Source organism: Triticum dicoccoides, chromosome 5B (assembly GCF_002162155.2).
Source record: "Triticum dicoccoides isolate Atlit2015 ecotype Zavitan chromosome 5B, WEW_v2.0, whole genome shotgun sequence".
NCBI lineage: Eukaryota > Viridiplantae > Streptophyta > Magnoliopsida > Poales > Poaceae > Triticum > Triticum dicoccoides.
In genome coordinates, this window is record NC_041389.1 from 537,163,705 (window position 1) to 537,177,459 (window position 13,755).

At 44.6% G+C, this 13,755-nt stretch overlaps 1 pseudogene; it reads left to right on the forward strand.

Annotated features, from left to right (window-relative positions):
• The first annotated feature begins 1,831 nt into the window (after nucleotides 1-1,831).
• Nucleotides 1,832-13,755, forward strand: part of LOC119309978 — a 151,460-nt pseudogene continuing 139,536 nt past the window's right edge.

Genomic DNA, 13,755 nt, shown 5'->3' on the forward strand with positions numbered 1-13,755 from the left:
TTCACCAAGATCCATCTATGAGTTCATCTAAGCAACGAGTCATGGGAGAGAGATGCATCTACATACCACTTTGTAGATCGCGAGCGGAAGCGTTCAAAAGAACGGGGTTGAGGTAGTCGTTCTCATCGTGATCCTATCACCGGAGATCCTAGCGCCGAATTGATGGGACCTCCGTGTTCAACACACGTACGGTCAGGGTGATGTCTCCTCCGTCTTGATCTAGCAAGGGGGAAGGAGAGGTTGATGATGATCCAGCAGCACGGCGGCGTGGTGGTGGATGCAGCAGAACTCCGGCAGGGCTTCGCCAAGCTGCTGCGGGAGGAGGACGAGGTGTAGCAGGGGGAGGGAGGCGCCAGAACTTCAGGGTGTGGCTGCCCCTCCCTCCCCTCCCTTTATATAGGCCCCAGGGGGGGCGCTAGCCCCTGGAGATCTGATCTCCTAGGGGGGGCGGCGGCCAGGGGGGTGGAGTGCCCCCAAGCCAAGTGGGGCGCCCCCCCACCCTAGGGTTTCAACACTAGGCGCAGGGGGTGGGCCAAGGGGGAGCACCAGCCCACTATGGGCTGGTCCCCCTCCCCACTTCAGCCCTTGGGGCCCTCCGGGATGGGTGGCCCCACCCGGTAGACCCCCGGGACACTTCTGGTGGTCCTGGTACAATACCGGGTGACCCCGAAACCTTCCCGATGGCCGAAACAACACTTCATATATATAATTCATTACCTCTGGACCATTCCAGAACTCCTCGTGACGTCCGTGATCTCATCCGGGACTCCGAACAACATTCGGTTTGCTGCATACTCATATTCATACAACCCTAGCGTCACCGAACCTTAAGTGTGTAGACCCTATGGGTTCGGGAGACACGTAGACATGACCGAGATGACTCTCGGGCAATAACCAACAGCGGGATCTAGATACCCATGTTGGCTCCCACGTGCTCCTCGATGATCTCATCGGATGAACCACGATGTCGTGGATTCGAACAACCCCGTCTACAATTCCCTTTGTCAACCGGTACGTTACTTGCCCGAGACTCGATCGTCGCTATCCCAATACCTCGTTCAGTCTCGTTACCGGCAAGTCACTTTACTCGTACCGTAATGCATGATCTCGTGACCAAACACTTGGTCACTTTGAGCTCATTATGATGATGCATTACCGAGTGGGCCCAGAGATACCTCTCCGTCATACGGAGTGACAAATCCCATTCTCGTTTCGTGTCAACCCAACAGACACTTTCGGAGATACCTGTAATGCACCTTTATAGTCACGCAGTTACGTTGTGACGTTTGGTACACCCAAAGCAATCCTACGGTATCCGGGAGTTACATGATCTCATGGTCTAAGGAAAAGATACTTGACATTGGAAAAGCTCTAGCAAATGAACTACACGATCTTGTGCTATGCTTAGGATTGGGTCTTGTCCATCACATCATTCTCCTAATGATGTGATCCCGTTATCAACGACATCTAATGTCCATAGCCAGGAAACCATGAATATCTGTTGATCAACGAGCTAGTCAACTAGAGGCTTACTAGGGACATATTATGGTCTATGTATTCACACGTGTATTACGATTTCCGGATAATACAGTTATAGCATGAATAAAGACAATTATCATGAACAAGGAAATATAATAATAATCCTTTTATTATTGCCTCTAGGGCATATTTCCAATAGTATGTACTTCCCATTACTGCTACCTTTGTACCTCCCGTCGAACACCTCGATGGTAGGGAAACACAGGCTACTACCAGTGTATTTCGCCGCTGCTCGAGCTAATCCGCTACGCCGGGGCGCGCCTCCGCCCGGCGCCCCGTACCGCCGCCATCCATGGAGATCTCCCTGGACGCGCTGCTGGGCGTGCAGCGGCACATGCAGGACCTGGCCTACCGCCTCGCGCAGGGCGTCTCGGGGCTGTTCCTCCACCCCCACGTGCAGACGCCGTAGCTCCTGTGGCCCGCCCCGCCGCTCAAGCTCCTCCCCTTCGACATCAAGCTCCCGGCCGCCCCCTTCGCGGTCGGTGTCGACCTCCCGGCCATGGCCGTCGCATCCTTCATGGAGATCGGCGGCCGGCTCAGGTAGGCCGGGTCCAACCTCGGCGCCTCCGTCGGCGGCGCCGTGCAGCAGCTGTTGCGGCAGTTTCCCGCGCCGTTTCGCGCGCGGCGGTAGAAGTGGGAGGGGGCCGCCGCGCCACCGACGCCTGCGGCAGTGGTGGACGAGGGGGAAGCGGGGCTCGTCGCGAAGAGGGCTGCCGAGGGCGGGGTAGCCGTAGAGGGTGTCGGGGAAGGAGGCTCCCTTGAAGAGGTGGCTGCGGCGGTGGCGGCGGCCGCTGGGAGTGCCGCTGCCGCCAGTGCGGCCGGGGTCGGGGCCGAGGGTGCTTGGTCGGGGGATCTGTTTTCAGGATACGGGCAGGTGTTGCCTGGTCGGGTCGGTCTCCGATTCAAAACTACCTTATATAGGGGCTTGCCTATTGTAGAATATTATTCTACAATCATTTATAGAATAGACCCACTATATATGTATATATATATATATGTATATATATATACATATATATATATATATATATATATGTATATATATAAATAAATATATATATATATACATACACACACACACACACACACACACACACACAAGCTGGGGAGGAGGAGGGGATGGGGGATGAATCTAAATTGAACAGAAAGCAGAAGATGCATGCACATGAACTCAACAGTGACCTTTGTTACTGCACCTGTTCTTTTAGTGTACTTCATGGTTTCATGGAAGGACACACGCCATAATACATGTATGCATAGCTTCATCGCATATAAAAGCAGCATATGAGCTCGGTTGTCGTCACAAGAGGGAGAGCATACTCAAACTGAAAAGGGAAACTAGCTAGCTCCCTTAATCTTCGAATGCGTGGATCCTAACCCAGGGTGTGTCTTGTGATTGAGAGGCAACAGGAACTCAAATGTGTGGTACAACGGCAAAATTTGCACGACAGCGATTGCACCTGCAACGAAGAAGAGATGATCTCCCACAAGGGCCCACCGTCTTCCATCGATGCTTGGCGCATGTTACCTTTTGCTAGGGAGGCTGGTGCTTGATTTGTTTCGACTCTCGACGAACTTGTACTGGATAGGAGAATAGTACCACTTTTAATATCTGAATTGCGCACCATTTTCTTATTTTCAAATGGACATATGGAAAAAAGCAATCATAAAAGAAAAATGCAAACAAATAATTTCAGGTTGTTCTTTCAGTCTGTTACTTATATTGTTCGACGAATATATATTGTGGGAAACATGCTTTGCACGATTGCTGGTACCAGGAAATACCTCATCTGCGAAAATCAAAACACCTCACCTCAGCATGAAAGGCACATGTCATGTATGATCTGAAGATTAATTTCCACATCAACTTCCAGAAGTTGTTTGTGTTTCGGACCTTCGAACTAAATTTCTGGCCAAAACATGTCATCGCAGGTCCCTGCCTCTAAGCACAAACACGCCTACTACAGAATCAACATGTTTATCGATGGGTAATTGGACGCATAAACAGAGAGAGTGAATAACAACACACATGCAAGCCTATTAGTGTTATCAACAAGTTGTCTGCTTTAATTTTCTTCCCGCTCCTCACATTGCTCCTTGCTTCCTTATCATGTGTGCGAGACACATGAAAGCTCACATTTTATTATCACACATGATAAAATCTCCTGCCATTAATTTTGCATCATTCCTATGCCGATTCTATAATTTGGAGTCCGGAAAACTGCTTTAGTATGCTTATCCTACCAACTAATAGACAATTGATAATCATTCTACCCGTTTAAAGAGAGGAATGTCAAGTCCTTTTCTATATGGTTTTGCTTACTATGCAAAAACTGGTCGCCTCAGTCGAACAGAAGAAACACTCTTTTCATATGGTTAACAATTTAGTTTCCATTTTTAAGAGGCACCATTCATATAGTTTACATAGGATTGAGAGGCAAACAAAAACTGGCATGCTCAAGTGTCAATGTACGCAAGATATGTGTGTCTCAATTAATTTGTAAACTTGGCATCATATTCGTCCAATAAAACTGCAATAGATTAACTACGATCCTAAATTTGTAAAGCATTTCGAGTGTTGTAAAAGCAACCGCTACCAACAAGCTGAGTTTTGCTTGGTTATGGATATTTGATTGCACCCTTGTTCAATCTATGTCTATTGCGGTTTGCATCCATAGAGACTTGTTAATTGAAGGGAACTCCTTTATGCTTGGCAATTGTGAACAAGTAATATGAAATGCGCAAGCAAAAGACCATATTACTTGTCCAAAGTTGAAGGGTGCTATACTTTGAAGAGATAACTGAGATTTTTCATTCATCCATTATATTTTGAAACTATAAAAAATATATAAATATTACAGAAAGATAGTGCTTCGATTTGATAAACCAGAATCAAATAACCCCTATTTCCAACTCGCGAACCAAAAATGTTGTTTTTATCTTGTAAGTCTGAATTATGGCATACATAACAACACCTCAGGTTTTCCTTATGGAGGCTAAAACACCTAAAGTGCTAGCTTGGAACACATTCTGAATGTTCGAAAAATTAATTGATGACAGCCAACATAAGTTGGTTGTCTTGACATTAACACTTTCTAGTTAGTGATATAAATGTAGCATCCATAATTAAGTCCCCCTGCAGGGCATGTAGGAGGTGACGGGCTAGTATTATGTGGGACAACCACATTTCTTTTTCTATATAGGTTCGTGCAAATTAATGAATAGTTGGAAACAGAAAGGAATGTAAACTAAACAACAACTCACACACAAAGGTTGTTGTCATTATGAACTCTAGTCATTTGCTCCAGCTAGCTATCTACTCGCTAGTATCAGCATTATTTATTGCTTAGTTACATGGATTTTAGGCATGGCACATAGCACAAAAAAATATTAGCATGGTTGAGAAAAGAAGCACCAACAAACATTGCACGGTATGGGCTTGGTAGGTGTCGGGAGTACGGCCGTGCCAGGATGTGGGTCAAAATAAACTTGGTTTCAAAATTGAACGTGTACTACTTCGTCTTACTTTCACAATATTGACATTATGTGTATAAGCAATGCAACATCTTTCTTTTTAATCCTTATGTGAAATACGTCTGCTACAATTTTGAAAATAGTTTATCATCAAATGAAAGTCCTCTTATGAACGGAAGTTTCATGTAACCACGTTACAGTGTTGTGTCCGTACAGATCACTACTACATTAATATTTACAAGTTGGTGCATCCAACATGACTTAGTTAAAAATGGTGGGTAGGTAACTAAAGTGCATCGCGGACCTCGAAGGGCGCACGAAGGACCTTGGAATACTATCAGCTTATATATAAGTTTGCCACTAAGTATGGACGCACTTGGCAAAGCAATGATGCTGCAACCACACCACACCACGTTGGTCTCAAGAGTTTATAAATGAATATTTTTACACTGTATCTCTACTTGCACTAGCTTGTTTCACTTGGCTGTCTTGAACACATGTTAGATTGTGAGGTGCGGCTTACGACCAGTTTGCTACATTTTAAGAGAACAATGGCAAGGCATTTTCTGTGGCCTTTGCTTGACCGCGTCATAGGTCCTCTGACACATATCTAACACTCTATTTACAATAGTGTAAAAAAACTCTTTTCAAAATGGTTAATATAGTGTCTATTTTCTTACATCCCCTACATTGGATTGAGAGGCTGCAGTAACTTATGTGTCTGGCTGGCACAAGGCATCATCACCATATGCGAATCTTCAAAAACTTGGCATGATATTAACCCGATGATCTAGATACATCCAACTAGGATTATAAAGCATTTTTAGTACTGTACTAATTAACAAGTACTAGCAGTTGGTTAGTTTTTTTCTTCTCGAATAGAAAATTAACCACCGGCCTCTACACAGATTGATGCACAAAACCGTAAAGTATTTATTAATTTATTATACCGACGAAAGCTAAGCATTGTGTTGACAAATAAATCGTCTTCAAAATAAATAAATAAACCCTAGCGAGAGTATCTCTACAATCCTACCAACAACCCTATGATCAGTGACCATAATCCACCAGTCTTGCAAAAGAGTGACTGAAACAGCAAAAATACGCTGCTCCTAGACAAATCCTTTAAGAAGGGATCACCATACATGCGCCCATGTTGACGAGTCCAACTGAAGATCGAACTTCAGTTTTCATTCCCGAAGGCAAGCTTCGAGCCAACCCCTTCCAAAAGGGCATGTATGTTGCCTGATCTACACATAGTAGAGAGATCATGGGTTTTTACATGGAGTTCACACATACTCATTGGCAACCGTCACTGCCAACAACCTCGCTACAAGCTGGCGATCCCGGCGCTGAAAGATCCCATCCAGTGGCGGTGGCTACGGGAAAAATCCTTGGGGAGCCAAACAGGCCAGGTTAAAAGCTGACCTCATAAACTTTTCTATTATGGCCCCCTCAATCTTCACTATTTGTTGATGCGCTGGGCGGGCCACGGCCGGGTTTTTCTCAACGTAACTCCACCCCTGAGCCCATGCCCATGGGAGAAAGCGGTGGAAGCATGTCCTTACAACCCCGCTTTTTGTCACTCCCGCACCTCTTTCGTTTCCGCCGATGGGAGAGCACTACTAGGGAAAACCCTAGCAGTAGCGCTGGTTATAGGCCTAGCAGTAGCATGGGCACCTGCGCTACTACTATGGCGCTACAGCTAACTTTTAGCAGTAGCGCTGTAAGGCCCCCGTTACTGCTAACTCAATTAGCAGTAGCAGTAGTGTGTGTTCCAACAAGCGCTACTGCCAATTACTTGCAGCGCGCCCTAACCCCCCGGCACTACTATTCTTTCGTATTCCATTTCTCTTTTGTTTTACACTATATACTGTATCTATACACCATTATACAAGTTTTCATACAGTAGCAATTTAGAGATTGTTATACCATTATGCTCATGATGAGTTATTATATCAGTGGGTGAAAGAAACGTGGATTCAAAGTGAGCATCATGATCATAATAACAACTCATCATCATCATCATAATAACAAGTCCTACTCATCATCATAATAGTCATATAACAACTCATCATACTAGCACATCAGTCATCATCATCATCATCATACTAACAACCACATAGGGCACTAGGACAAGCACATATATATCCTTCATTTTCATATTTAAGCGACCACATAGACCTTGTTTACTCACTATAGACGATGGTTGTCGACCAGGAACGGGTGTCATCGGTGATCTTCTGAGTGTCGTCGACCGATTCGTCGGTGATCTACCCTGCGCCACACATGAGCATTCACGCATTAGCATTCAAACTTGGTGCTCATTGCATTTCATGGTTCAATATTGACAAAAACATTTCAATATATCTTATAATGCAAACATTTAATTTCTACAAGAAGCATAACTAAATACCCTAGTTCTAAATTTGGCAATGTGAGATTGACATAACTCAATACCCTAGTTCTACTTTATTCAACACTTACTAAAAATTTCTATTACTAAAATTGCTATACCTAAATTTTCTTACTACAAACTTCTATTACTAAATTTGATACCTAAAATTTTCTCATATAGTATTCCAATACATTTCTGTATTGAAAATTTTCTACACCTAAAAAATTTTGTTACTAAATTTTTTTACTAAAAAATTCGATTACTAAAATTTCAAAAATAGAGGGAGGTGGAGGGAGGAACGAGGGAGGGATGAGGGAGGGAGCGAAGGAGGGAGGTGGAGGAAGGGAGCGAGGTGGAGGGAGGAGGAGGAAAGATGAGGCAGGAAGGGAGGTGGGAGGGAGGAGGCATGAGGAAGGGAGTGAGAGGGAGGTGGAAGGAGGGAGCACTAGTAGAAAAAGGGTAAAATGTGTAGCACATTAGTGCCAGTTTGATTTTGAGCCAGCACAAATGTGTCCATTAGTGTTGGTTCCAACGGCTAGCCGACCGCTCTCATTAGTACCGGTTCAAGGCGAACCTTTAGCACTGGTTCGTACCATGAACCGGTACTAAAGAGAGTGGTGGCAGGATGTTGTCAGTCTGGGGCCCCTCCAGCATCTTTAGTACCGGTTCGTGGCACGGACCGGTACTAAAGGTCAACGTACATAAACCCTTCCTCCACCCGAGCTCGCTCTGTTCTTCCCCTTTCCCCTCTCCTCCTCTGTTCTTCCCCTCTCTTCCTCGAGCTCATCACACATTTTGCCCAAAAATTGTCAAGATTTGAAGGCCCCATCCATTCAAATGATCACAAAGGTTAGCCACTTTGTCCTTTCATCTCTCATTGCCAGATTAGCTCTTGCAATGCTTTGTATGGTGATTAATTTGTGAGTTTATTAATTTGGGAGGAATTATATGTGCTAGTATTTGATTTATATGCAATTTGAGGTCAAAAATAACACTTAGTTTGCATATGTAGGTGTGGTTTACTTAGTGCCTTCTAAATCTCCGTCGTAACCACCGTCGATTGCCCGCACCATCCCTTCACCGGCACCACCTTGTGGTGAGGCTCTTGTTCATGAATGTTTTACATTACCAAATTGAAGTTTGCGTGATTTGGATATATAGTTACTCGTATAATTATCTTACCCGTACATTGTTTGTTATACATAGTGCCATGGTTTTGATATCCGTCCCCGTCAGCCCTCGTCCTTGTTATGATTCAGATGTGGTATATTCTCTTTTAAAACAAGTTGTTGCATTTCGTGTTTATGACAAATTATGCCCATCAAGTTGACACAGATATTTTTATCTAGGAGGTATGTGAACCAGAAATTCCAACCGACCCTATTGTCGAGAGGTTAAATTTAGTTGAAAGAGAAAGCGAGTATTTGAAAGAAAAATTGAAAAAAATAGAGGGGGAGAAGATGGAATTGGATTTGCATGTTGCCGATGTCGTCGATGATCACAAGATCAAGATGGAGAAAATGCGGTTGAAGAATAGAAAGATTAGAAAATATGCCATTGATAGTGTGGCTTGGTATCATTATGCTATTGGGTCAATTGTTACCTTAGTTGCGATCTTGATCGCATTTGTTGTTGCATTTAAATTCTTTAGCTAGAGAGTTATTTGTATGTTGCATTTAATTAAGTGTTGTATATGAACTTTATGTATGAACTTGTATTAATTTGGTCTATTCGGTGTTGTGTAATGAAGATGAGACAGCAATGGATGTATGATGATCGATGCTCTCTCGAGTTCATTAATGGCGTGCATACTTTTCTGCTTGCCGCTGAGGCAAACAAGCGGGCGGATGGTTTTATCCCTTGTCCATGTGCTGGCTGTAAGAATGGTCACAATTACTCTACGTCAAGAACCATTCACGTCCACCTATTTGAGTCCGGTTTCATGCCCCACTATAATGTTTGGACCATCCACGGAGAAAGAGGGGTTATGATGGAAGACAATGAAGAAGAAGAGGACGATGACGGCTATCCTAGCCATGGGTTCCCTGAATACGATGATACAACAATGGGGGAAGAAGTTGAGCCGGCAATGCGGGAAGAAGCTAAAGAAGAGGCATCAGATGAGCCCGCTGATGATCTAGGTCGGGCCATTGCCGATGCAAAGAGAAACTGCGCAAGTGATTTGGAGAAGAAGAAGTTGCAGCGCATGTTAGAGGATCACAAGAAATTGTTGTACCCGAATTGCGAAGCTTACAAAAAAAGGTTGGGCATCACTCTGGAATTGCTGCAATTGAAGGCAGAGAATGGTGTATCTGACAAGGGATTTGGAAAGTTGCTAGTAATGATAAAGAATATGCTTCCAAAGGACAACTAATTGCCCGAGAGTACGTATGAAGCAAAGAAGGCTGTCTGCCCTCTAGGGTTAGAGGTGCAAAAGATACATGCATGCCCTAATGACTGCATGCTCTACCACGGTGAGTACGAGGATTTGAACGCTTGCCCGGTATGCGGTGCATTGCGTTATAAGATTAGTCGCGATGACCCTAGTGATGTCGAGGGCGAGCGCCCCAGGAAGAAGATTCCTTCCAAGGTGATGTGGTATGCTCCTATAATACCACGGTTGAAACGTTTGTTCCAAAACAAAGAGCATGCGAAGGCGATGCGGTGGCATAGAGAAGACCGTAAGAAAGACGGAAAGTTGAGAGTACCCGCTGACGGTTCGCAGTGGAGAAATCGAGAGAAAGTACAGGGAGGAGTTTGCAGGTGACCCAAGGAACGTATGGTTTGGTCTAAGCGCAGATGGCATTAATCCTTTTGGGGAGCAGAGCAGCAACCATAGCACCTGGCCTGTGACTCTATGTTTGTATAACCTTCCTCCTTCGTTGTGCATGAAGCGGAAGTTCATTATGATGCCAGTGCTCATCCAAGGCCCTAAGCAACCCGGCAATGACATTGATGTGTACCTAAGGCCATTAGTTGAAGAACTATTACAACTATGGAATGGAACAGGTGTACGTGCGTGGGATGAGCACGGACAGGAAGAATTTGACCTAAAGGCGTTGCTGTTCGTGACCATCAATGATTGGCCTGCTCTCAGTAACCTTTCAGGACAGACAAACAAGGGATACCGCGGATGTACGCACTGTTTGGATGATACCGACAGTATATATTTGGATAGTTGTAGGAAGATTGTGTACCTGAGACATCGTCGATTTCTTCCGAGCAGGCATCTCGTAAGAAAGAATGGCAAGCATTTTAAAGGTGAGGTGGATCACCAGACGAAACCTCGCCACCGTACTAGTGCTGATGTACATGATATGGTCAAGGATTTGAAGGTAATCTTTGGAAAGGGTCCTGGAGGACAACCTGTTCTGAAGGACACTGACGGACGCGCACCCATGTGGAAGAAGAAATCTATATTTTGGGACCTACCATATTGGAAAGACTAGAGGTCCGCTCCGCAATCGACGTGATGCACGTGACGAAGAATCTTTGCATGACCCTGCTTGGCTTTTTGGGCATGTATGGGAAGACAAAAGATACACCAGAGGCACAGGAGGACCAGCAACGTATGCACGGAAAATATGGCATACATCACGGTCAGGCCAGCTAAGCTGTTACCAAAGAAGAGAAGGAAATCTTCTTTTAATGCCTGCTCAGCATGAAGGTACCATCTGGCTTCTCGTCGAATATAAAGAGAATAATAAATATGGCAGAGAAAAAGTTCCAGAACCTAAAGTCTCATGACTGCCACATGATTATGACGCAACTACTTCCGGTTGCATTGAGGGGGCTTCTACCGGAAAACGTTCGATTAGCCATTGTGAAGCTATGTGCCTTCCTCAATGCAATCTCTCAGAAGGTAATCGATCCAGAAATCATACCAAGGTTACAAAATGATTTGGTGCAATGTCTTGTCAGTTTCGAGTTGGTGTTCCCACCATCATTCTTCAACATCATGACGCACGTCCTAGTTCACCTTTGCGAAGAGGTTAACGTTTTGGGTCCTGTATTTCTACACAATATGTTCCTCTTTGAGAGCTTCATAGGAGTCTTGAAGAAATATGTTCATAACCGTGCTAGGCCAGAAGGAAGCATCTTGAAGGGCCATGAAAATGAGGAGGTCATTGAGTTTTGTATTGACTTTTTTCCTGAGCTTAAGACGATTGGTGTTCCTGAATCGCGGCATAAGGGCAGACTGGATGGAAAAGGCACGCTAGGAGGGGATCAAATAATATTTATGGAAGGGCATTCTCTCACTGAAGCACACTACGTAGTTCTACAGAATTCCGCCTTGGTGGCTCTGTATATGGAGGAACACAAGAATTTTCTACACTCCAAACACCCGGAGAAGTCTGACGACTGGATTACACGTGAACAAACGAGGACTTCCGCCGGTTGGTTGCAGAAACGTGCCATGCATGATGGCGATATTCAAAATGACATGTACTCGCTGTCCCAGTTACTATATTCGAATATAATGACTTTCAAAGGGTACCAGATAAATGGGAATACATTTTACACGATCGCCCAAGATAAGAAGAGCACCAACCAAAACAGTGGTGTCCGCTACCAACACGGGAAAAGGAAACATATTATGGTTACATAGAGGACATACGGGAACTTAACTATGGAGGTGTTTTGAAGGTCCCTTTGTTTCGGTGCAAATGGGTCAATATGACACGAGGCGGGGTAACGGAAGACCCGCAGTACGGATTGACAACAGTGGATCTCAACAATCTTGCGTATGCAGATGAACCATTCGTCCTAGCCAATGATGTGGCACAGGTTTTTTATGTGAAAGACATGTCTACCAGGCCGAGAAAAACAAAAGATAAGGAAGCAAATGGATCATACAACGAGCCAAAGCGCCACATAGTTCTTTCAGGGAAAAGAAACATCATGGGAGTGGACGACAAGACAGACATGTCAGAAGATTATGAAAAGTTTGATGAAATTGCTCCATTCACAGTGAATATTGACCCGAGCATCCAGTTAAATGATGAAGATTTTCCATGGCTACGGCGCAAAGGGACACACGCGAAGAAAAAGTTTCACACTAAAGATCTGGGATGTGATCGGCTTCACTATCATCACTTTCTTCTGTGTTTCACACCCAGGAGGGAATCTCTGTAATAGTTAGGGTAGTTATGTGTTTTGGCATTTGAAACACGAAGAAATTTTATGTGCAAACAAATTCTTTCATGCATTTACTGATTTTTCAGCTAAATGACCCTGAAATTGAAAATCATTTCAAATGAACTCAGAAAAGGTTGAAAGTTGGCATGGTATCATAATTTCACCCACATAGCATGTGGGAAAAAGTAGAGAGGGTTACGGCAAAAACTGGATGCACTTTGTGTATAAAATGGACAATCTCTTTCGAAGTATCAGGGTTTCGGACGAAAACTCATCTGTTACAAAGGCATTTCATTTTTCAAATAACCTAAGCAGTACCAAATTGAATATAATGATAAAACACACTAATATTAAACATAGGAAAAAAGAATCACTGAAAAATCTTTTTTCAATGTTAAGTTATTCACAAACTAGTGATTCACACAAATTTCAAATAATTCAAAATTTAAACTATTTAAATTTGAAAACTACTGGCACTAACAGAAAGTTTGTAATTTTTTGTACCTAAAGGAAAAATATTCACAAAGAAACTCTAAATACAGCAAAAAACAACTCAAAAATAAATAAAGCAAAAAAAATTAAGAAAATAAAAAAGCCCGCCTACTGGGCCAAAGCGGCCTGCATACGACTAGAAACACAACCTTTTGTTGGGCCAGGATGCAGGCCCGCAAAGGCCCAGTAGGCCCACAAGGAAGCACAGAACAGGTAGGCCCAGTAGGCCTGCTTAGGAGAGGAGCTCGAGAGAGCTACCGCTCTGGGGCTTATAAACCAGTGCGGTCGCCCCTCAACTAGCGAGGTGGGACTAAACTTGCTGCACCGCACCGCGCCAGCGCACCCCCTTTAGTATCGGGTGGTGACTGCAACCGGTACTACAGAGAGGGTCATTAGTACTAGTTGGAGCCACCACCCGGTACTAAAGATGGGGCGATTCCCGCCACTTAGCCTGGCAAAAACAGACCTTTAGTACCGGTTGGTGGCTCCAATAGGTACTAAAGGTCCATCCTATATATACAACACTTGAAAAAAATTCGGTTTCCCTCTGTTTCTTCCCTCCATCGATGAGACACGCTGCCTGCCCCGATCGACGCCGTCGTCGCCCCAGCCGTCGCCGCCCCTGTCAATGTCGCCGCCCCCGTTGACGTCGCCGCCCCGGCCGTCCCCGTCCCCGTCGTCCCCGTCGCCGCGCCCCGCCCCGTCGCCGCGCC